The following is a 22,634-nucleotide window of genomic DNA, read 5'->3' on the forward strand; positions in this document are numbered from 1 at the left end:
ATGATGATTATTCAGATACTACACACAACTTTACCCACTTGGAAATCTATATGAGATAAATTATTTTCTAGGAAAAAAGTGATCAATTTTGGGTCTAGAACTAGAAAACCAAATAAACAATAATCATACAGGAAAATAAAGGTTGTGATTGCTCCCCTTCAGAAAGGTTCTGAGTCTAATTACTTTATGTGAGTTTACTTTTTTTTCCTTTTCTTTTCTCTTTTTTTTTTTTTTTTTGAGATGGAGTCTTATACTGTCGCCCGGGCTGGAGTGCAATGGTGCGATCTCGGCTCACTGCAAGCTCCGCTTCCTGGGTTCAAGCAATTCTCCTGCCTCTGCCTCCTGAGTAGCTGGCACTACAGGCGCCCGCCACCATGCCCAGCTAATTTTTTGTATTTTTAGTAGAGACCGGGTTTCACTATCTTGGCCAGGCTGGTCTCGAACTCTTGACCTCGTGACCCTCCAACTCCCAAAGAGCTGGTATTACAGGCGTGAGCCACCACGGCCGGCCAAGTTTACTTTTTTTCTGATTAATGTAATGTAATATTAAGTTCATTGAGGAAACTGTGCAAAATAACATTATGATCACTCATAATGCCATTATTCAGAAATAATTGTGTACTTTTGTGTATTGTCTGTTCATGTCTTCCTGTCTTGCCATCCTCACCCATCCATTTGACTTAATTCATTCCCCTTCCTCATCCAATTATTTAAAAATACATACAGACATTCATAGAAGTTTTGTTTTAAGATAGACACAGCCAGGTGCAGTGGCGGCACCTGTAAGTCTCAGCTAACTGGGAGGCTGAGGCAGGAGGATCGCCTGAGCCTGGGAGGTTGAGACCAGCCTGGGCAACATAGTGGGACTTGTCTCAAAAAAGTAAGATAAAATAAAAATAAGCAGCACACATTTTACAAAGAAAAAAAAAATACCGGCTGGGTGCAGTGGCTCACACCTGCAATCCCAGCACTTTGGGAGGCCGAGGTGGGTGGATCATTTGAGGTCAGGAGTTCGAGACCAGCCTGGTCAACATGGTGAAACCCTGCCTCTACTAAAAATACAAAAATTAGCCAGGTGTGGTGGTGGGCATCTGTAGTCCCAGCTTCTAGGGAGACTGAGGCAGGAGACTCACTTGAACCTGAGAAGTGGAGGTTGCAGTGAGCCAAGATGTGCCACTGCACTCCAGCCTGGGTGACAGAGCAAGACTCTGACTCAAAAAAAAAAAAAAAAAAAAAAAAAAAAGCCCAGCACAGGGCTCACTTGTAGTCCTAGCTACTGGGGAGGCTGAAGCAGGAGGATCGCATGAACCTAGGAGGTAGAGGCTGCAGTGCTGCTATAATGGAGATAGTGAATAGCTACTGCACTCTAGCCCATCTCTAATATTAATATATATATATATAAAGATACAATAGACACATACTGAGCACATTCTTTAGCACTGTGGCTTTTAGGATCCATCCATTGTACCAGTGTGCATCTAGTCCATTGCTTGTAACTGCTGCTCAGTTTTCCAGGTGTGCCCCAACCACATTTTATTTGTCCATGCCTACAGTAATGGACATCCTTATACCTGTCCTCTTAAGGACCTATATGAGAATTTTCTTTCTCTCTTTCTCTCTTTCTCTCTTTCTTTCTTTCCTTCTTTCTTTCTCTCTCTCTCCTTCCTTCCTTCCTTCTCTTCTTTCTTCCTTTCCTTTTCTTTCTTTCTTTTTTTCTTTTTCTCTCTCCTTCCTTCCTTCCTTTCTTTCTCTTTCTTTCTTTTCTTCCCTTCCTTCCTTCCTTTCTTTCTCTCTCTCTCTCTTTCTTTCTTTCTACAGAGTTTCACTCTTGTTGCCCAGGCTGGACTGCAAGGTGCAATGGCACAATCTTGGCTCACTGCAACCTTCGCCTCCTGGGTTCAAGCGATTATCCTGCTTCAGCCTCCAGAGTAGCTGGGATTACAGGCATGTGCCACCATGCCCAGCTAATTTTGTATTTTAGTACAGACAGGGTTTCTCTATATTGGTCAGGCTCGAACTCCTGACCTCAGGTAATTCACCCATTGTGGCCTCCCAAAGTGCTGGGATTACAGGCGTGAGCCACTGCGCCTGGCTGAGAATTTCTTTTGCATACACATGCAGTAACAGAATTTCTAGGTGTTCATCTATGCATATACCATGTGTAATGTGACTAAATGGCTCTCCAAAATAGTGTACCCATTTACACTCACATCAGCAGTGCATGAGGATCTCTGCAGTCACATCCAACCACCAATAATGGATGTTATTTCACTTTCTGAACTTTGCCAGTCTGATAGGTATACAATAATTCATTTTATTTATCATTTGTCTGCTTACTAACATGCTGGCTTATCTCCTCATAGGTATTTAATTTAATTTTATTTTTATTTTATTTGGAGACAGAGTCTTGCTCTGTCATCCAGGCTGGAGTGCAATGGTGCAATCTCAGCTCACTGCAACCTCCGCCTCCAGGTTCAAATGATTCTCTTGCCTCAGCCTCCCAAGTAGCTGAGATTACAGGTGCCCACCACCATGCCTGGCTAATTTTTGTACTTTTTTTTTTTGAGACGGAGTTTTGCTCTTGTTGCCCAGACTGGAGTGCAGTGGCGTGATCTCGGCTTACCACAACCTCCAGCCTCCTGAGTTCAAGCGATTCGGCTGCCTCAGCCTCCTGAGTAGCTGGGATTACAGGCATGAGCTACCACGCCCAGCGAGTTTTTGTATGTTTTAGTAGAGATTGGGTTTCACCATATTGGCCAGACTGGTCTCAAACTCCTGACCTCAAGTGATCTGCCCGCCTCGGCCTCCCAAAGTGCTGGCATAACAGGCATGAGCCACAGCGCCCACCCATTCTTTATTTTAAAATTGCCGTTTGGTATCCTTTGCCCAAGTCTCTATTGAGGTACCTTTCTTTTTCTTATTGATTTGCAATAGTAAATAGTATGTCTAGGTATTAAAAATCCCTCATTGGTTTTAGACACTGCAAACATCTTTTCCCAGTCTGTCAATTGTTAATTTCATTTATCAATGTCTTCACTGAACAGAAGTCTTAATTTTTATTTAATTGTTTCCTTTCTTTTTGGTGTTATGGTTTGTGCTTAGAGGTTTAAAGAAGTTATTGCCCACCCTTAGGCCACCTCTGCATATTAACTGCATAGATTTATATTACGCATTTATGTTTCAATCCTTCCAAAGATAGTATTTGCATGTGGCATGTAGGAAATCAGTTTTATTTTTCTCCTTAGAGTAAGCCAGTTTCATTAATGTCATATGTAAACTATTTTTTCCTGAATGGTTTATGAAGCCACCTTTATTTTATATTAAGTTTCCATATATACGATGTATCTATTCTTGAACTCTCTACCAGTCCACTGGTCTATCTAAAAGTTCTTACACAAATAAGACCCAGATTATTAATTTTATTAGTATTGTTTTGTAGTGTATCTTTTTTTTTTTTTAAAAAGAGTCTCACTCTGTCACCCAGTCTGGAGTGCAGTGGTGTGCTCTTGGCTCACTGCAACCTCTGTCTACCCGTCTCAAGTGATCCTCCCACCTCAGCGTCCTGAGTAGCTGGGACTACAGGTGCACCCCACCACGCCCAGTTAATTTTTGTGATTTTTGGTAGAGATGGGGTTTTGCCATGTTGCCCAGGCTGGTCTCAAACTCCTGACCTTGGGTGATCCATTCACCTCAGCCTCCCAAAGTGCTGGGATTACAGGCGTGAGCCACCACGACTGGCCTATAGTGTGTCTTAATATCTGACAGGCGAATCTCTCTCTTTTTTCTCAAGTCTAATTTGGCTAATTTTCACAGACCTGATTCTTCCATTTAGATTTTACGGTAAGTTTCCTGACTTTCTCAAAAATATTTAACTAGTTTTGATTGTGATTGCATTGTAATTATAAATTAGTTTAGGAAGAATTAACATCTTTATAATATTGTCATCCCTACGAAAAAAATATGTACTATCTCTCCATTTCTTTTTTTTTTTTTTTTTTTTTTTTTGAGACAGAGTCTCGCTCTGTCACCCAGGCTGGAGTGCAGTGGCGCGATCTCAGCACACTGCAACCTCTGCCTCCCGGGTTCAAGCGATTCTCCTGCCTCAGCCTCCTGAGTAGCTGGGATTACAGGCATGTGCCACCATGCCCAGCTAATTTTTGTATTTTTAGTAGAGACAGGGTTTCAACATGTTGGTCAGGCTGGACTTGAACTCCTAACCTCGTGATCTGCCCACCTCGGCCTCCCAAAGTTCTGGGATTACAGGTGTGAGCCACCGTGTTTGGCCCTCTCCATTTCTTATTAAGGTCATCATCTGTCTTTATGCTTTAAAACTTACTCCATAGAGGTCTTATATTAAATTGTTTCTTAGATATTTTTATATCTACTTTTTATATCTTCTTATATCTGTCTTCTTAGATATATTTTATACCTACTTTTTTAGATATAAATTTTTGTTGATATTTGGAATAATATCTTATTTTAAATTATATTTTCTAGTTGGTTATTGCTGGTGTTGAAAACTACCACTGATTTTTCAAAGTTAATCTTGTATCCAGGCATCTTGTTGAAATTTTAAATTATTAGTTTTAATAGTTTGTGATTTCTTGATTTTTCTAAGTAGATGATCAGATCACTGCACAAAATAAAAGCTATATCCCTTTTCCTTTTTTTTTTTTTTTTTTGAGATAGTCTCAGTCTGTCATCCAGGCTGCAGTGCACTGGTGTGATCTCAGCTCACTGCAACCTCCGCCTGCCAGGTTCAAGCAATTCTCCTGTCTCAGCCTCCTGAGTAGCTGGGGCTACAAGTGTGTACCACCATGCCTGGCTAATTTTTGTATTTTTAGTAGATACGGGGTTTCACCATCTTGGCCAGGCTGGTCTCAAACTGCTGACCTCAGGTGATCTGCCTTCCTTGGCCTCCCAAAGTGCTACGATTACAGGCATGAGCAACCGTGCCTGGCCGCTATATCCTTTTTCTCTGAATGCTCATACCTCTTATTTGGTGTCCTTACTGCATTGGCCAGTATCCTCAAGACTATGTTAAACATTAGGGGTAATGGTTGGCATCTTTGCCTTATTCCTTCTAATGAAATGCTTCTAAGGTTTCCCCACTAAATATGATGCTTCCTTTGGGATTCTGGTATATAACCTTTGGTGAAAAGAAGGAGTTACTTTCTACTTCTAGTTTGCAACAACAGAAATGTTTATCATGAATAGATATTGATTGTATTTGAGGTGTCAGCTAATTCAATTACAGAAGAAAAAGCAATTAGAGTTATAAGAATTGGAAAAGAAAAGGTAAAACTGTATTTGCAGATGATATAATCATATAACTGGAAAACTCAACAGAAAAAATAGGAAATTTCTATAAATAGATAATAAAGTATCAATATAAAAATAATACACTGAAATCAATAGCTTTCATCTTTTTTTTTTTTTTTGAAACAGAGTCTCACTCTGTCGCCCAGGCTGGAGTACAGTGGCGTGATCTCTGCTCACTGCAAGCTCCGCCTCCCGGGTTCACACCATTCTCCTGCCTCAGCCTCCCAAGTAGCTGGGACTACAGGCGCTCACCACCATGCCCGGCTAATTTTTTTTTTTTGTATTTTTAGCAGAGATAGGGTTTCGCCATATTAGCCAAGATGGTCTCGATCTCCTGACCTCATGATCCACCCGCCTCAGCCTCCCAAAGTGCTGGGATTACAGGTGTGAGCCACCACACCAGGCCAGCTTTCATCTTACTAAGAATAAACAATAAGAAAAAATGGGGCAAGGGACTTGCTAATAAGGTATTGGGATAACTGAACAACCATATGGAAAAATATGTAATTGAATTCCTTTCTCATCCCTCATCATGTAATGAGCTTGTATCATTCTGAAACCATCAATCCCCGCCCCTGTTGTCCCCAGTCCATGGAAAAATTGTCTTCCACGAAACCATTCCCTAGTGCCAAAAAGGTTGGGGACTGCTGCTCTAAAACATGTCAATAAAAATTTTGAAAACTAAAGCACAAAGAAAAAAAATAAGAACAATGTGTGAGAGACATGTGCAAAATGTCTAACATATCTGTAGTTTGAGTTCCATGAGGAGAGAATAAGGCAGAAAAAAATATTTGAGAAGATACTGAGAATTTTCCAAAATTGATTACAAATGTTAACCTACAGATTCAAGAAGCCCTCAAGCAGATTTGAAAAAGAGAGAGAAAGCGAGAGAGAGAACACCTAGGTATTGTCAAGCTGCTGAAAACCTAAGACAACCAAAAAAAAAAACCTTATAAGCAGCTAAAGGGAAAAAGCATATTAAATTCACAGGAACAAATAAGAAAAATTATAGCTTACTCTTCAACAGCAACAATGGAAACCAAAAAACAATGGAATAACATCTTTCAAATACTGAAAAACAAATTACAGCCCAGAATTTTATACTGAGACAAAAGGGTTTCAAACGTTTGATAGCTAAAGAAGATAAACACATTTTCACACAAATAAAAGTTAATTCATTTCCAGCAGATTCACACTACAAGGAATACTAAAGGACGTTCTCCACACTGAAGGAAAATGATCTAAAGAGAAACAGATCTGTAAGAAGAAATGAAGAGCACTGGTAAAGGTAAATGTAAAATTATTTAAGACTAAACTATATGTTTAAGTCAACAATAATTGTGATAATTATAACATAATAAAAGTAAAATTACATGATAACAATAGCATAATGGGGGGCATAGAATTATATCATTTGCTATAGTTTGGATGTTTGTTCCCCTAAACCTCATGGTGAAATTTGATCCCCAATGTTGGAGGTGAGGCCTAATGGGAGGTACTATGATCATGGTTGGGGGATTCCCTCATGAGTAGAGTAATGCCCTCTTGGGACTGGGGAGCTCTTATTCGTTCCTGTGAGAGCTGGTTGTTAGAAAGAGCATGGCACCTCCCTCCTCTTCTCTTGCTTCCTCTCACCATGTGAGCTCTGCACTTGCTAGCCTAGCTTCACCTTCTGCAATGTGTGGAAACAGACTGAGGTCCTCACCAGAAGCAAATGCTAGCGCCATGCTTCTTGGAGAGCCTGCAGAACTGTGAGCCAAATAAACCTTTTTCTTTATAAATTACCCAGCCTCAGATATTCTTTCACGCAACACAAAAGGACTAAGACATTATTGTAAGGTTTTAGACATTTTACACATTGTATAAGATGTGGTGAAATACTAAATCAAAGCACTGACAGTCCCTGATTACAGTGGTTTGACTTACAGTTTTTCAACTTTACAATGAGTTCATTGGGATGATTAAATGCATTTTCAACTTAACAATATTTTCGGCTTACAGTGGGCATATTGGGACATAACCCCATCATAAGTTGAGGAACATCTGTAGATTATAATAAATTAAACATGCACATAGCGACCTAGAATAACTACTAAAAGAAAATGCAAACATAGGTATAACTAAAGAGATAAGAGAGAAACAAAATAGATTTAAAACACTTGATTAAACTAAAAGAAGGCAGGAAAGGAGGAACAAAGGAACAAAGAAGAAATGGGATAAAACAGAACATACAGCAAGATAATAGACTTAAACTCAATTATGCCAGCAATTCCATTAAGTGTAAATGAACTATATATGCAGTTAAAATATCTAGATTGGCGGAATGGATTAAAACAAAATAAGATTCAACTATATGTTTCTTTTTTTTGAAAAATAAAAAACATACTTTAAATATAAGATACACAATAGTTGGAAGTAAAAGAATTCTAAAAAGATATATTATGCAGATACTACTCATAAGGAAGCTGGTGTGTCTGTATTATTAGTCAGCTAAGGTTACTTCAACACAGAAATATTACCATAGATAAACAGGGACATTTCATAATGACAAAACAGTCAATTCTTTAAGAAGATACAATTATAAATGTGTATGTACCTAGTAACACAACTTACAAGGAGAAATAGAAAACCTGAATTGTCCAAATGTGCTAAAGAAATTAAATGCAAAATAAAAATCCTTCCCACAAAGAACCCTTCTGGTTCAGGTGGCTTTACTATTAAATTCTTCCATATATTTAAAGAAGAAATAATACTATCTTCACATTCTCTTATAGAAAATATTTTCCAATTTCTTTTTCTTCCTCCCTCCCTTCTTTCCTTCCTTCCTTCCCTCTTTCCTTCCTTCTCTCCCCCCTCCATCCTTCCCTCCTTCTTTCCTTCCTTCCTCCTTTCCTCCCTCCTTCCATCCCTTCCTCCCTTCCTCCTTTCCTTCCTTTTTAAATTGAGACAGGGTCTTGCTTTATCACCCAGACTAGAGTGCAGTGGCATGATTATAGCTCACTGCATCCTCGACTTCCTGGGCTCAAGTGATCCTCCCACCTCAGCCTTCCTAGTAGCAAGGACTACAGGCACATGCCACCATGTCCAGCTAAATTTTTTTATTTTTTTCTAGAGACAAGGTCTTGCTATGTTTCCCAGCCTAGTCTCAAACTCCTGGACTCAGGCAATCCTCCCACCTCAGCCTCCCAAAGTGCTGAGATTACAGGCATAAGCCACCAGGCCTGGCCCCAATTTCTTCTACCAATCAATATAACCCTGATACCAAAACTTAACAAAATAATCACAAGAAAACAAAATTACAAGTCAATATTTCTCATGAACATAGATGCAAAAATTCCAAATAAGAGACTAGCAACCAAGTTCAGCGAAATATAAATAAAGGATAATATATCATGAACAAGTAGGAATTACTCTAGGAATGCAAGGTTGGCTTTACACATTAAAATCAGTCAGTGTAATTTACCACATTAACAGAATAAAGGAGATAATATAATTACCTTAGGAGATGTAGGAAAAAAACTTAAATGTTCATTTATGACTTAAAATAATAAAAGAACTGGGTGTGGTGGCTTGTACCTGTAATCTTAGCTACTCAGGAAGCTGAGGCAGGAGAATCTCTTGAGCCCAGAAGTTTGAGGCCACAGTGAGCTATGATGGTACCACTGCATTCCAGCCTGGGTGACAGAGCAAGGCATCATCTCTTAAAAAAAAAAAAAAAGAAAGAAAAAGAAACAACTTCCAGCAAACTCCTTCTTTCCTTCTTTCCCTCCTTCCCTCCCTTCTTCCCTCCCTCCCTCCTTCCTTCCTTCCTTCCTTGCTATCTTGGATAGCAAGATCCAAGACAGGATCTTGCTATGTTGCTCAGACTAGAGTACAGTGGCTACTCCTAGATGCAATCATGCTGTACACTATAGCCTGAACTCCTGGTCTAAAGGGATCCTCCTGCCCCAGCCTCTAGAGTAGCTGGGACTACAGGTGTATGCCACCATACCCAGTTTCAGTTTCTTTCTTATTCTGAAGAAGGCTATTTACAAAACTATCTCAGCTAGCATCACATTTAATGGTGAAATTGAGCACATTCCCCCTGGGGCTGGAAGATGGATAGGGATGTTCACTCTAATCACTTCTATTCAACATTGTACTGGAGGTCATAGCCAGTGCAATAAGGTAAGAAAAAGAATTATTAGGTATAAAATTGGAAAGAAAAAAGTTAGAGTCGGCCGGGCATGGTAGCTCACGCCTGTAATCCCAGCACTTTGGGAAGCCAAGGCAGATGGATCACGAGGCCAGGAGATCGAGATCATCCTGGCTAACACAGTGAAACAGCATCTCTACTAAAAATGCAAAAAATTAGCCAGGCGTGGTGGTGGGCACCTGTAGTCCCAGCTACTTGGGAGGCTGAAGCAGGAGAATGATGTGAACCTGGGAGGCGGAGCTTGCAGTGAGCTGAGATCATGCCACTGCACTCCAGCCTGGGCAACAGAGCGAGACTCCGCCTCAAAAAAAAAAAAAAAATGTTAGAGTCATTATTTGTAGATGACATTATTATGAGTATAGAGAACTACAATCAAATGGTTAATATTAATAATATTATTATTATTAAATTGGTTAAAATTAATAATAATGAATTTAGGTAGTTCAATGGATATAAAATCAATATACAAAATATCAATTATATTTTTTATGTAACAGCAACAAACAATTAGAAAATGAAATTTAAAAAAGACACCACTTACAAATAGAACCAAAATATCAAATTCCTGGAAATAAACCTAATGAAAGTTTGGTAAGATTTCTCCATTGAAAACTACAAAATATTGCTGAGATAAATTAAAGAAGATGTAAATAAATGGAAGAATATGCTATATGCTTAGAGTGACAGAGCAAGTATTAAGATGTTAACAAATTGATCTATAAATTTAATGCAATTCCAATTGAAATCGCCATGGGATTTTTGGTGAAAACTGACAAGATGATTCTAAATTTTACATGTAAATGCAAAGGACCTGGAATAGCCAAGGCAATCTTCAAGACAGTTAACAAAACTGGAGACTTACACTTTCAGATATTAAAACTTAATACAGTTAGTTTTAAGGATAACACAAGGATAAACAAATAGGCTGACAGAGGAAAATCTAGAAACTGGCCAGGCGCAGTGGCTCATGCCTGTAATCCCAGCACTCTGGGATCGGGCAGATCACCTGGGGTCAGGAGATAGAGACCAGCCTGGCCAACACGATGAAACCCCATTTCTATTAAAAATACAAAAATTAGCCGAGTATGGTGGCAGGCGCCTGTAATCCCAGCTACTCGGAGGCTGAGGCAGGAGAACTGCTTGAACCTGGGAGGCAGAGGTTGCAACGAGCCGAGATGGCACCACTGCACTCCAGCCTGGGCGACAAGAGTGAGACTTCATCTCAAAAAAAAAAACAAAAACTAGAAACCAACCTATGTGATTTATGACAAAGTTGCTAAAGAAATTCAGTAGGAAAAATGATAATCTTTTCAATAAGCGGTGCTGATATCCATATTGTAAAAAATTAAAGCTTGATTCTTACCTTATAACATGCACAAAATTAATTCTAGGTAGAGGGTGGACTTGAAGGTGAAAAGTAAACAATAAAGTTCTAGATAAAAACCTAGAGAAATATCTTCAAAGCCTTGAGGTAGATAAAGATTTCTTTCTTTCCTTTTGTATTTTAAATAGAGGCAGGGTCTCGATATGTTGCCCAGGTTGGTCTCAAACTCCTGGCCCCAAGTGACCTTCCTGCCTTGGCCTCCCAAAGTGCTGAGATTACAGGTGTGAGCTACCACGTCCAACCAAGATTGCTTAAATAGGACAATAAACCCACTAACTTAAAAGAAAATATTGAAAATTTTGATTTTATTATAATTTCTTTTTAGATATTTGAAATACAACTTTCTTCTGATTCTAAACGAAAAGGAATGGGAATGATAGTAACAGACAAGATTTCACCACTGAATATCGTGGTGTGACTGTAGTGTCTCATATTTGAAACTCAAGAAGAAATCAACTGTGTTCCGAAACAGTGAAAGATGCAGGTCCAAACAATGAAGGTATTTTCTGAACTGCCACATTTACTCCAAAGCCTATTCATGTCCTTCGGCATCCCACAGGTGATAATAAAGTGGCACACACACTGCACCACTGACATCGCAGGACAGCTTCCTATAAAACCAGACTCTGACGCTGAGCTCCAGCTTCATCCTCACAGGTCGTCCACCATCCTCATCCAGGAGAGCAGGTGTCTGAGCAACCTCTAATTTGTGCTCATATTGTACTGCCACAGCTGGGTCCATGACAGCCCATGGTAGGGCAAGAGCAGGCATGGCAACCAACTCCAACTTAAGGTCTCCAAAGAGCTTCCTAGCAAACCAGAGGAGGGCTTTTCAAAGTTGTAGTAACTTTTTGGCTAGGTGCAGTGGCTCATGCCTGTAATTCCAGCACTTTGGGAGGCCAAGGCAGGTGGATTGCTTGAGCCTAGGAGTTTGAGACCAGGCCGGCCAACACGGTAAAACACTGTCTCTACAAAAAATGCAAAGTAGCTGTGTGTGGTGGAGCACCTGTAGTCCCAGCTACTCAGGAGGCTGAGGTGGGAGGATCACTTGAGCCCAGGAGGCAGAGGTTGCAGTGAGCAGAGATCACACCACTACACTCTAGCCTGGATGACAGACTCAGACCCTGTCTCAAAAAAAAAAAAAAGTAAAAAACAAAACAAAAAACCCAAAAAACAAAGTTGTAGTTACTTTTGGTAGAAATGTCATAGTACTGAACATTGTTCTTTTGGTGGAAGACAATAGATTTTGCCTTCACTTTTCTATCCTTAATATCCACTTTGTTGCCACACAGCATGATGGGGATGTTTTCACACACTCATACCAGATCTCTGTGCTAGTTGGGCACATTCTTGTAAGTAACTCTTGATGTTACATCAAACATTATAATGGCACATTGGGACTGGATATCATAGCCATCTCTCAGTCCACCTAATTTCTCCTGGCCAGTTGTATGTATGTATGTATATATTTATATTTATATTTTTGGAGGGGACAGAGTTTTGCTCTTGTTGCCCAAGCTGGAGTGCAATGGCATGATCTCGGCTAACTGCAACCTCCGCCTCCCAGGTTCAAGCGATTCTCCTGCTTCAGCCTCTCGAGTAACTGGGATTACAGGCACCTGCCACCACACTCAGCTAATTTTTGTATTTTTAGTAAAGACGGGGTTTCACCATGTTGGCCAGGCTGGTCTCGAACTCCTGACCTCAGGTGATCCTCCCAACTTGGCCCCCCAAAGTGCCGGGATTACAGGCATGAGCCACTGTGCCTGGCCTATACATTAAATTTAAAAGGTCCTCTGTTGGTGTGAAACACAAGCAGATAAACCTCAACACCCAAGGTAGCTCTATGCTTCTCAGATTCACCAGCCAAATGATGTTTCATGGGTGTAGTTTTTCCAGCACCAACATCGCTAACCAGTACAAGTTTGAACTGGACTTGGGGCTCTCCTTGGGCAGCCATCATCATGTTGCTTCCAGAAGCATCTCCACGCCAATATGACTGGGCTGGAAAGATGGTGGAAGCACAATTGTTATCATTTTAAAAATTGGTTAATTAAAAGACAACATTATCAGAGTAAAAAGGCAAACCACAACTTAGGAGAAGATGTTTGCCATATATACATTTAAAAAAATCTTGTTTCCCAAATATATAAAGAACTCCCATAAATTAATACAAAAAAGACAAATTCCAATTTCGAAACACTGGTAAAAGACAAACAGGCGCTGTACAAAAGAGAATATTCAAATGGCCAGTAAGCATATGGAAAGGTACTCATCATATCTGGTTATCAGAGAGGGGCAAATTTAAATCAGGATATATTATTACACCTCTACCAGCACGGCTAAAATTTAAGAACTGACAATATCAAGTGCTGCAGAGGATGTGGAACAACTGGAATTTTCATACTTTCTTGGTGAGAGTCTAAACTGATGTAGCTGTTTGGGCAAACTGACAACATCTACTAAAGTTAGACATATGCATACTTTGTGACTGAGAAATTCTAATCCTGGGTATATTCAAACAAAAATATTTATATCCATAAAATACCTGCACAAGAATGTTCATAGCATGGCTGGGCGCGGTGGCTCACGCCTGTAATCCCAGCACTTTGGGAGGTCGAGGTGGGCAGATCACAAGGTCAGGAGATCGAGACCATCCTGGCTAACACGGTGAAACCCCATCTCTACTAAAAATACAAAAAATTAGCCGGGCATGGTGGCGGGCGCCTGTAGTCCCAGCTACTCAGGAGGCTGAGGCAGGAGAATGGCATGAACCCAGGAGGTGGTGCTTGCAGCGAGCTGAGATCGTGCCACTGCACTCCAGCCTGGGTGACAGAGCAAGACCCCATCTCAAAAAAAAAAAAAGAATGTTCATAGCAACAGCATTTATAATAGCTCCAAATTGGAAACATCCCAAATGTCCATCAACATTGGAATGGATAAATTTTCATATATTTATTCAATGAAATTATATATAACAATGAAAATAGTAAATATTCTCCCTACAATAACTTTGCCGAATATGTGCTGCTATTGGTGGTACTGCCACTTGTTTGTGCCTTCCAAATCCTGATTAATTCTATTGTGTTTGAGTCCTGTTTTAAAAGAGGGAAAAGAAAAGTCCTTTTTTTTTTCCTCCTTGACTCAAGCGATCCTCCCACCTCAGCCTCCCCAGTAGATGGGGCTACAGGTGCACATACCACATCCAGCTAATTCTTGTATTTTTGTAGATAGAGAGTTTTGCTATGTTGCCTGGGCTGGTCTTGAACTCCTGGGCTCAAGCAATCCACCTACCTTGGCCTCCCAAAGTACTGGGATTACAGGCGTGAGTCACCACGCCCAGCTATCACTATATACTCTGTACTATTGCCTTTATTTCTGATGGGAAGGAAGTTCCATTTTGACTCAGCTTTTAAAAAAAAATACCCTATGAAGAGATTCACCAGCTCAGCTTTGTTGAGACCCAAATCCTCTGCTTACCTTTACAAATTTTACAAAACCATGTGGACCACTTGAATAAATCACTAAGTCACCTCCCAAGTGCTTGGAAGGGGCCCGGCAAGTGAGGGTCCCTGAAGTTTCAGTTTCTTCTGGATGAATATGTCTCTGCTTCCCTCATATCATTCCCTTACTGATACTCTATTCAGCCAGGTTGGTCTTTGCCATTTCCCATAAATAAGCACTTTCCCACCTCATTTCCTGCCCATACCATTCCCTCCTCCATCTTGTCTGCTTATTCCCAGAAGGCATGGCTTTCCCTTCAACCCTCTTAAAGTGAGGTAGGCGGCGGGGTGAGGTGGCTCACGCCTGTAATCCCAGCACTTTGGGAGGCTGAGGCAGGAGGATCACCTGAGGTCAGGAGTTCAAGACCAGCCTGACCAACATGGAGAAACCCCATCTTGACTAAAAATACGAAATTAGCTGGGTGTGGTGGCACATGTAATCCCAGCTACTCAGGAGGCTGAGGCAGGAGAATCGCTTGAACCCAGGAGGCGGAGGTTGCGGCGAGCTGAGATTGTGCCATTGCACTCCAGCCTGGGCAAGGAGAGCAAAACTCCGTCTCAAAAAAAAAAAAAAAAAAAAAGTGAGGTAGGCTCTCCTTTGTACCCCTCAACCACTAGGTCTAGAGGTGGGATGTAGGTCCTCCTTTTTCTTCAAATCTCCTCCCAGACCATTGCCTTTCTCTCATTCCAAAAACCCCCAGCTCCTTTGAAACTCATACCATCAGCCTCTGCTACCCACTACCCCTCCCTCATTGCAGCCATCTCAGATCCCTGGGTCATCTCTTGAATATTTCATGCCTGGCCCATTGTCTCTCTCTATGGCTCTCATGAATAACTATTTCTGATATGTGTGCAACAGCTTCATTGAGATGTAATTTACTTACTAGAAAACTCACCCATTTTAAGTGCAAAATGATTTTTCTTGTATTTACTGAATTCTGCAAACACCATCACAAATTTTCCATAACTTTCATCACTTGAAAAAGAGTCTCTCATCTAGCTTCTGTCTGCATAGATTTGCCTTTTCTGAATATTTTATCTAAATAGAATTGTACAAAATGTGGTCTTTTGTGCCTGCCTTCTTTCACTTAGCATAATGTTTGGAAGGTTCATCTACACTGCAGCAATCAGGACTCTGTTCATTTTTGTTGTTAAAGGGCATTCCATTGTATGAATGTACCACATTTTTGTTTATCCATTCATCAGTTGACAAACATATGGCCCATTTCTACTTTTTGACTGTAAAGAATAAGGCTCTTATGAGGCTGGGTGTGGTGGCTCATGCCTCTAATCCCAGCACTTTGGGAGGCTGAGGCGGGTGGATCACCTGAGGCCAGGAGTTCGAGACCAACCTGGTCAACATGGTGAAAGCCTGTTTCTACTAAAAATACAAAAATTAGCCAGGCATGGTGGTGTGTGCCTGTAATCCCAACTACTTGGGAGGCTGAGGCAGGAGAATCACTTGAACTTGGGAGGCAGAGGTTGCAGTGAGCTGAGATCGTGCCACTGCACTCCAGCCTGGGTGACAAGAGCAAAACTCTGTCTCAACAAATAAATAAATAAGGCTGCTATGAACATTCACATGTAAGTCTTTATGATGACATATACACCTAAGAGTGAAATTACTGGGTCCTATAGCAATTCTGTTTAACATTTTGAGAAACTACCAAATTGTTTTCCAAAGTGACTGCATCATTTTCCAGTTCCACTAGCAATGTATGACAGTCACAATTTCTCCACATCATCACCAGCTCCTATCATTGTTTTTGATGATCCAGGACTTCACTCCACCCCAGCTACCTGCTCCTGTGGAAAGACCTCTCTCTCAAGCATCCCACTCCACTACCTCTTCCTATTATTCAGGCTGCCTTCTTCTCATGTTCTGAGTCCTTGAGTCCTCAAGTTATGCAACATCACTGGGACTTTGAACATACTACTCTCTTATGTTGGATGCTCCCTCACTTCTGTCACATCCTCACTTTCCTTTGTCCTGGCTTAGATTTCACAGCCCATTATTAACTCATTGGTTTGAGTACATCCTCCACAACATTTTCACCCTCTCCTCCTGGTATGCACATGGATTCATGTGGCAAAACCCAAGCCAGGTTAAATGTGGTTGGGTCTAGTCTGTTTATCCCCAGGCAGTTAGATGTGGCTGGAGAAAGGTTCACAGCCATGAGGACTCATCTTGCATCAAATTCATAACCATGGACCTCCAGTGGACACCTGGTGCAGCTCAGCAATTCTCTAACATTTCCTGGGCACTTGCTCTTCTGTATTAGTCTGTTCTCATGCTGCTGATAAACACATACCTGAGACTGGGTAATGTATAAAGAAAAAGAGGTTTAATGGACTCACAGTTCCACGTGGCTGAGGAGGCCTCACAATCATGGTGGAAGGTGAAAAGCACATTTTACGTGGCGGCAGACAAGAGAGAAATGAGAGCCAAGCAAAAGGGTTTCCCCTTATAAAACCATCAGATCTTGTGAGACTTATTCACTACCATGAGAACAGTATGGGGGAAACCACCCACCATGATTCAATTATCTCCCACCGGGTCCCTCCTACAACACATGGGAATTATGGGAGCTACAATTCAAGATGAGATTTGGGTGGGGACACAACCAAACCGTAACACTCCTTTTATCACCTTCCCCTCTTCTCCTCAACTTTCAACATTTCCAAACCCAGTGCCTTTTAGATAAATACCATCTTCCTCCTCCTCTTCTTCTTCTTCTCCTTCTTCCCCATCACCACTATCTTCAAATCTTTTTAATTATTTCAAACAGGAGCTCTGTACCCATTAAGGAAGTATAACCTTGCTTCTATTTCACTGAGAAAACTGAAGCAATCAGAATAGGGCTTCCATAGGTCCCTTCTGTGAAATACACAACCCAGATGTGTACACGTCCAGGTATTGTGCTTTCCCTCCCATTACACAGGAGAACCACCTGTGCTATTTAAGGCCAGCCCTTGTACCTGGGCACCAGGTCCCAAAGCCACTGACTCGTCACAGATGTTATTCCTGCAACAATGCCCTCATGCTCCCACACCATCAATTTTCCCTCTGCAGAGGATCATTTCCATAAGTCTATGAACAGCTGTAATATTCCCATCTAAAAATAAATCCCTTCCCTTGGCACTACCTCTTTCCCCCTATAGCTCAATTTCTCTGCTGCCTTTTATAGCAAAGCTTCTCAAGAGTTGTCTTATAGTCCCCACTTCTTTTTCTCCTGTCCCTACCTCAATCCATTCCAATCCCACTTTGCCATACCACTCTGCAAGCTCACTCCTTATGCTCACAAGTGACCGCCATGTTGGCAAACGCAGTGGCCAATTCTCACACTTCATATGACTTGATTTTTCAGCAACCAGTCATTGCTTCCATCTTCTTGAACTACATTTTTTCCCTGACTTCCAGGCATCATACTCTTCTGGTTTCCCCGTTTTTTCTTTTCACCAGTCATTCCTTCTTTGTCTTCTTTGCTAGTCCATCCTCATCTCCTCCACGTCTAAGCTTCACAGGGCTCCAGGTGCCGTCTGCAAACTGCACTCTTCCCAAAATCCACTCCCTCCAATATCAGCTAGTCTCATGGCTTTAATACCTCCCTATATATAAGCTGATTCTTTCCACCCCTATTCCCAAAGTCTATCTCTACTCCCACTGCCCCATTGGGCTCCGTTTTCATATATCCAACCATCTATTTGACTTCTCCCCTGGGAGGTATCATGGGCATTTGGATCTTAACATAGCCCAAACAGAGCTTTACATTTCTCCACCCTCTCCCCTCACACACATCCCACATGCATGCAGCCCTTACCCAAGCCTGCTCCACCCCAAGTCTTGCCCATTTTGGTAAATGACAGCTTGATTCCTTGCTCAGACCCAACACCTTGGAGTCGGTTCGAGCTCCACTTTTTCTCACAGCCCACATCAGCAAATCCTATAGCTCTACCTTCAAAATATCTCCCCAATCTAATCACATCCCTACCTTTATGGGTGCTGCCCTGGTCCAAACATCAACCCCTGATATGGTTTCAATGTTTGTCCCGTCCACATCTCATGTTGAAATGTGATCTTCAGTGTTGGAGGTGGGGCCTGGTGGAAGGTATTTGGGTCAGGGGGCAGATCCCTCACTCATGAATAGCTTGGTGCTGTCCTTGTGATAATGAGTTCTTGGTCTGAGTTCACGTGAGATCTGGTTGTTTAAAAGTGTGTGGCACTGGCTGGGCGCAGTGGCTCACATTTGTAATCCCGGCACTTTGGGAGGCTGAGGTGGGCAGATCACTTGAGGCCAGAAGTTCAAGACCAGCCTGGCCAACATGGTGAAACCCATCTCTACTAAAAATGTCAAAAATTAGATGGGCGTGGTGGTGCATGCCTGTAGTCCCAATTACTTGGGAGGCTGAGGTACGAGAATCACTTGAACCCAGGATGTGGAGGTTGCAGTGAGCTGAGATCATACCACTGCACTCCAGCCTGGGCAACAGAGTGAGACCCTTTCTCAAAAAAAAAAAAAAAAATGTGTGACACTTTCCCCCTCACTCTCTTGCTCCCTCTCCTGCCATGTGGCGCACCTGTTCCCCTTTTCCTTGTGCAATGATTGTAAGGTTCCTGAGGCCTCACCAGAAGCATATGCTGGAGCCATGCTGGTACAGCCTGCAGAACTGTGAGCCAATTAAACCTCCATTCCGTATAAATTAACCAGCCTCAGGCATTTCTTTATAGCAACACAAGAAGGGCTAATGCAGCCCCTCTCTCCTGTACACCCGAGACAGCCTCCTCCTGATTGCTTACAACTACTCTTGCCATCCTGTAGTCCACTCTCCACATGGCAGCCAGAAGCATCCTCTTAGTGGCTCTTTGCTCTAATAGCTACTCATTTTGCTAAGAATAAAACTAAGGCTCACACCTATAATCCCAGCACTTTGGGAGGCCAAGGTGAGCAGATTGCTTGAGCCCAGGAGTTTGAGACCAGCCTGGGCAACATGGCAAGACTCCGTCTCTACAAAAAAATGCAAAAGTTAGCCAGGCACGGTGGTGCACACCTGTAATGCCAGCTACTCGGGAGGCTGAGGCACAAGAGTCACTTGAACCAAGGAGGCAGAGGTTGCAGTAAGTCAAGATTGTGCCACTGCACTCCAGCCTGGGTGACAGAGTGAGAAATATATATATTTAAAAAGTGTGTATATAAAATATAAAAAATATTTTTTTAAAGTATATAAATATAAAAAATATATATGTGTATATATACATAAATACACACACACACACACACACACACACACACACATATACACACATTAAAAAAAGCCCTTACTCTGGTCTCCTCCATTTTGTTCCCTGAAACCACTTTGGCCTTCTCTCCTACATCCTTCTCTTCACACACTCCTCCCTCAGTGCTGCCTGCACCCTGCACCCCTCTCTCACCGGCTTCCCTCTGCCTCTGTCCCTGCCCCGGCTGGTCCTGCTCTGCTGGCTCACTCCTTTCCTCAGTCGGAGCTCCACTCAGGTGCTGTCTGTATTAGCTGCCTAGGGATGCCACGACAAATGACCACAACCTGGGTATGGTGGCAATTGAACAAAATAAAATTAAAGTAAAATTAATTCAAAATAAAATTTAAATGTAAAATAACAGCAATGTAATCTCTCACAGTGCAGGAAGCTAAGAAATCCAAAATCAAGGTGTTGACTGGGCCATGCTCCCTCTGAAGGCTCTGGGGCAGGGTCCTTCCTTGCTTCTCCCTGGCTTCTGGTGGCCCCCAGGCATTCCAATCTGGTTGGCTTGTGGCAGCGTCATTCCAATTTCTGCCTTCATCTCCATGTGGCCGCCTTTTCTCTGTGTCCTCTCCTCTCGTTATAAGGATACTCAGCATTGGATTTAGGGCACACCCTGAATCCAGCATGACATCATCTTGAGATCTTTGACTAATTACATCTGCAAAAAACCTTCTTTCCAAATAAGGTCACATTCTGAGGTTCTGGGTGGACATGAATTTTGGGGGGATATTACTCAGCCCACAATACTGCTTTACTGGAGAGGATGTCTTTGACAACCCAGTCTTAAAAACAGCACCCCCTCCACACCCAACCGACACTTGTGTTCCCACTGCTCTGCCTGATTCTTTTTCTTTGCACTCATTACCACTTGACAGTCTAAATAGTTATTTGCTTATTATCTGTCTTGCCCATCACTCAGTTCTGAGCTTCTGGGAGAAAGAATTTGGTCTGTCTGGCTTATAGATGTATTTCCAGTACTCAAGCCTAGTGCTTGCATTTTTAAGTGTGTATGCAGTATGTGTTGAATCAGTGAATCAGAATCACAGGCTTGGGGCTCCTGACCACTGAAGGTGCAGCACAGGCTCTGTGTCTCCTGGTCTCTGCAGCTCCAGACCCACCCAGTCTGTAGAGACCCTCAGCTTGGAATCCAGGCTCACTGAGCCCATTTGCCTGCCCACAAAAGCTCTGTGGTCTCTTATTGCATTGTGTTTGTAACTTTCTCTCAGTAACTATGCATTTTCCCCAATTAAAATGAAAACACAGCTGGGCACAGTGGCTCACACCTGTAATCCCAGCACTTTGGGAGGCCAAAACGGGAGGATTGCTTCAGCCCAGGGGTTCGAGACCAGCCTAGTCAATATAATGAGACCTTGTATCTACAAAAAAATAAAAATTAGCCTGGCATGGTGACGCACGCCTCCTGTAGTCCCAGCTAGTCAGGGGACTAAGGTGGAAAGATCACCTGAGCCTGGGAGGCGGAGGCTGTAGTGAACTGAGACCTTGTCACTGCACTCCAGCCTGGGTGACAGAGTAAGACTCTGTCTCAAAAAAGAAAAAAAAGAGCCTGGGCGCAGTGGCTCACGCCTGTAATCCCAGCACTTTGGGAGGCCGAGGCAGGTGGATCACAAGGTCAGGAGTTCGAGACCAGCCTGGCCAAGATGGTGGAACTCTGTCTTTACTAAAAATTCAAAAATCAGCCGGGCGCGGTGGCAGGCGCCTGTAGTCCCAGCTACTCAGGAGGCTGAGGCAGGAGAATTGCTTGAACCCAGGAGGCAGAGTTGCAGTGAGCCGAGATCGTGCTGCTGCACTCTTCTAGGCAACAGAACAAGACTCCGTCAAAAACAAACAAACAAACAAACAATAGTCAACAGCACAAACATCTCAATTGGTTCGGCTTACACAATTTTAAAAAATTAAGAAATTACGAAAAATAAAGTTAAGCAAACTTTCCATTTGTTGGGTGCTAAAACTGCTGTGCCCAGATCAACTATAGAGAAGAACAGAGCTTTCAATGGCAATTTTAAATAAGTGGGATCAAGAATCTGAAGCCTTTCTTCAAAAAAAAACTGTAACAGGAGATGACACATGGGTTCACCAGTACGATCCAGAAGACAAAGCACAAAGCAGTGGCTACCGAGAGGTGGAAGTGGTCTGGCCAAAGCAAAAGTAGACCAGTCGAAGGTCATGGCAACAGTTTTTTGGGATGCTCAAAGCATTTTGCTGTCAACTTTCTGGAAGGCCAAAGAATGATAACATTTGCTTCCTATGAGAGTGTTTTGAGTAGGTTACCCAGAACTTTAGCAGAAAAATGCCTGAGAAAGCTTCACCAGAGACTCCTTCTCCACCACAATGCTCCTGCTCACTCCTCATGAAAAACGAGGGCAATTTTGCAGAATTTCAACAAGAAATCATTAGGCATCCATCTTACAGTCCTGATTTAGCTCCTTCTGACTTCTCGTTTCCTAATCTGACAAATTCTTTAAAGGGCATCCATTTTTCTTCAGTTAATAATGAGGCTGGGCACAGTGGCTCATGCCTGTAATCCCAGCATTTTGGGAGGCCAAGGTGGGTGGATCATCTAAGGTCAGGAGTTCAAGACCAGCCTGGCCAACATGGCGAAACCCTGTCTCTACTAAAAATACAAAAGGCATGGTGGCACACGTCTGTAATCCCAGCGCTTGGGAGGCTGAGGCAGGAGAATCGCTTGAACTCGGGTGGCAGAGGTTGCAGTGGGCCAAAATCATGCCAGTGCATTCCAGCCTGGGCAACAGAGGGAGACTCCGTCTCTAAATAAATAAATCAAGCAAGCAAGCAAGACTACATTGGCATGGTTAAATCCTCAGGACCCTGAGTTTTTGTTGTTTTTTTTGAGACAGAGTCTCACTGTGTCGCCCAAGCTGGAGTGCAGTGGTGCAATCTCGGCTCACTGCAACCTCCGCCCCCCAGATT

At 42.3% G+C, this 22,634-nt stretch overlaps 1 long non-coding RNA gene across 3 annotated transcripts in view; it reads left to right on the top strand.

Moving 5' to 3' along the window:
• LOC129050817 (uncharacterized) overlaps nt 1–22,634 on the top strand; it is a 37,125-nt gene that overhangs the window by 1,969 nt on the left and 12,522 nt on the right. Inside the window, exons 2-3 of one of the 3 annotated variants that reach the window (XR_008514640.2) lie at nt 6,511–6,610; nt 11,227–11,400. This is a non-coding gene — a long non-coding RNA (uncharacterized LOC129050817). Of the gene's footprint in view, nt 1–6,507; nt 6,611–11,226; nt 11,401–22,634 lie in introns of those variants that run through there. The other 2 variants (XR_010137782.1, XR_008514639.2) reach the window with 2 other exon arrangements.

Source organism: Pongo abelii, chromosome 18 (genome assembly GCF_028885655.2).
Source record: "Pongo abelii isolate AG06213 chromosome 18, NHGRI_mPonAbe1-v2.0_pri, whole genome shotgun sequence".
Taxonomy (NCBI): Eukaryota; Metazoa; Chordata; class Mammalia; order Primates; family Hominidae; genus Pongo; species Pongo abelii.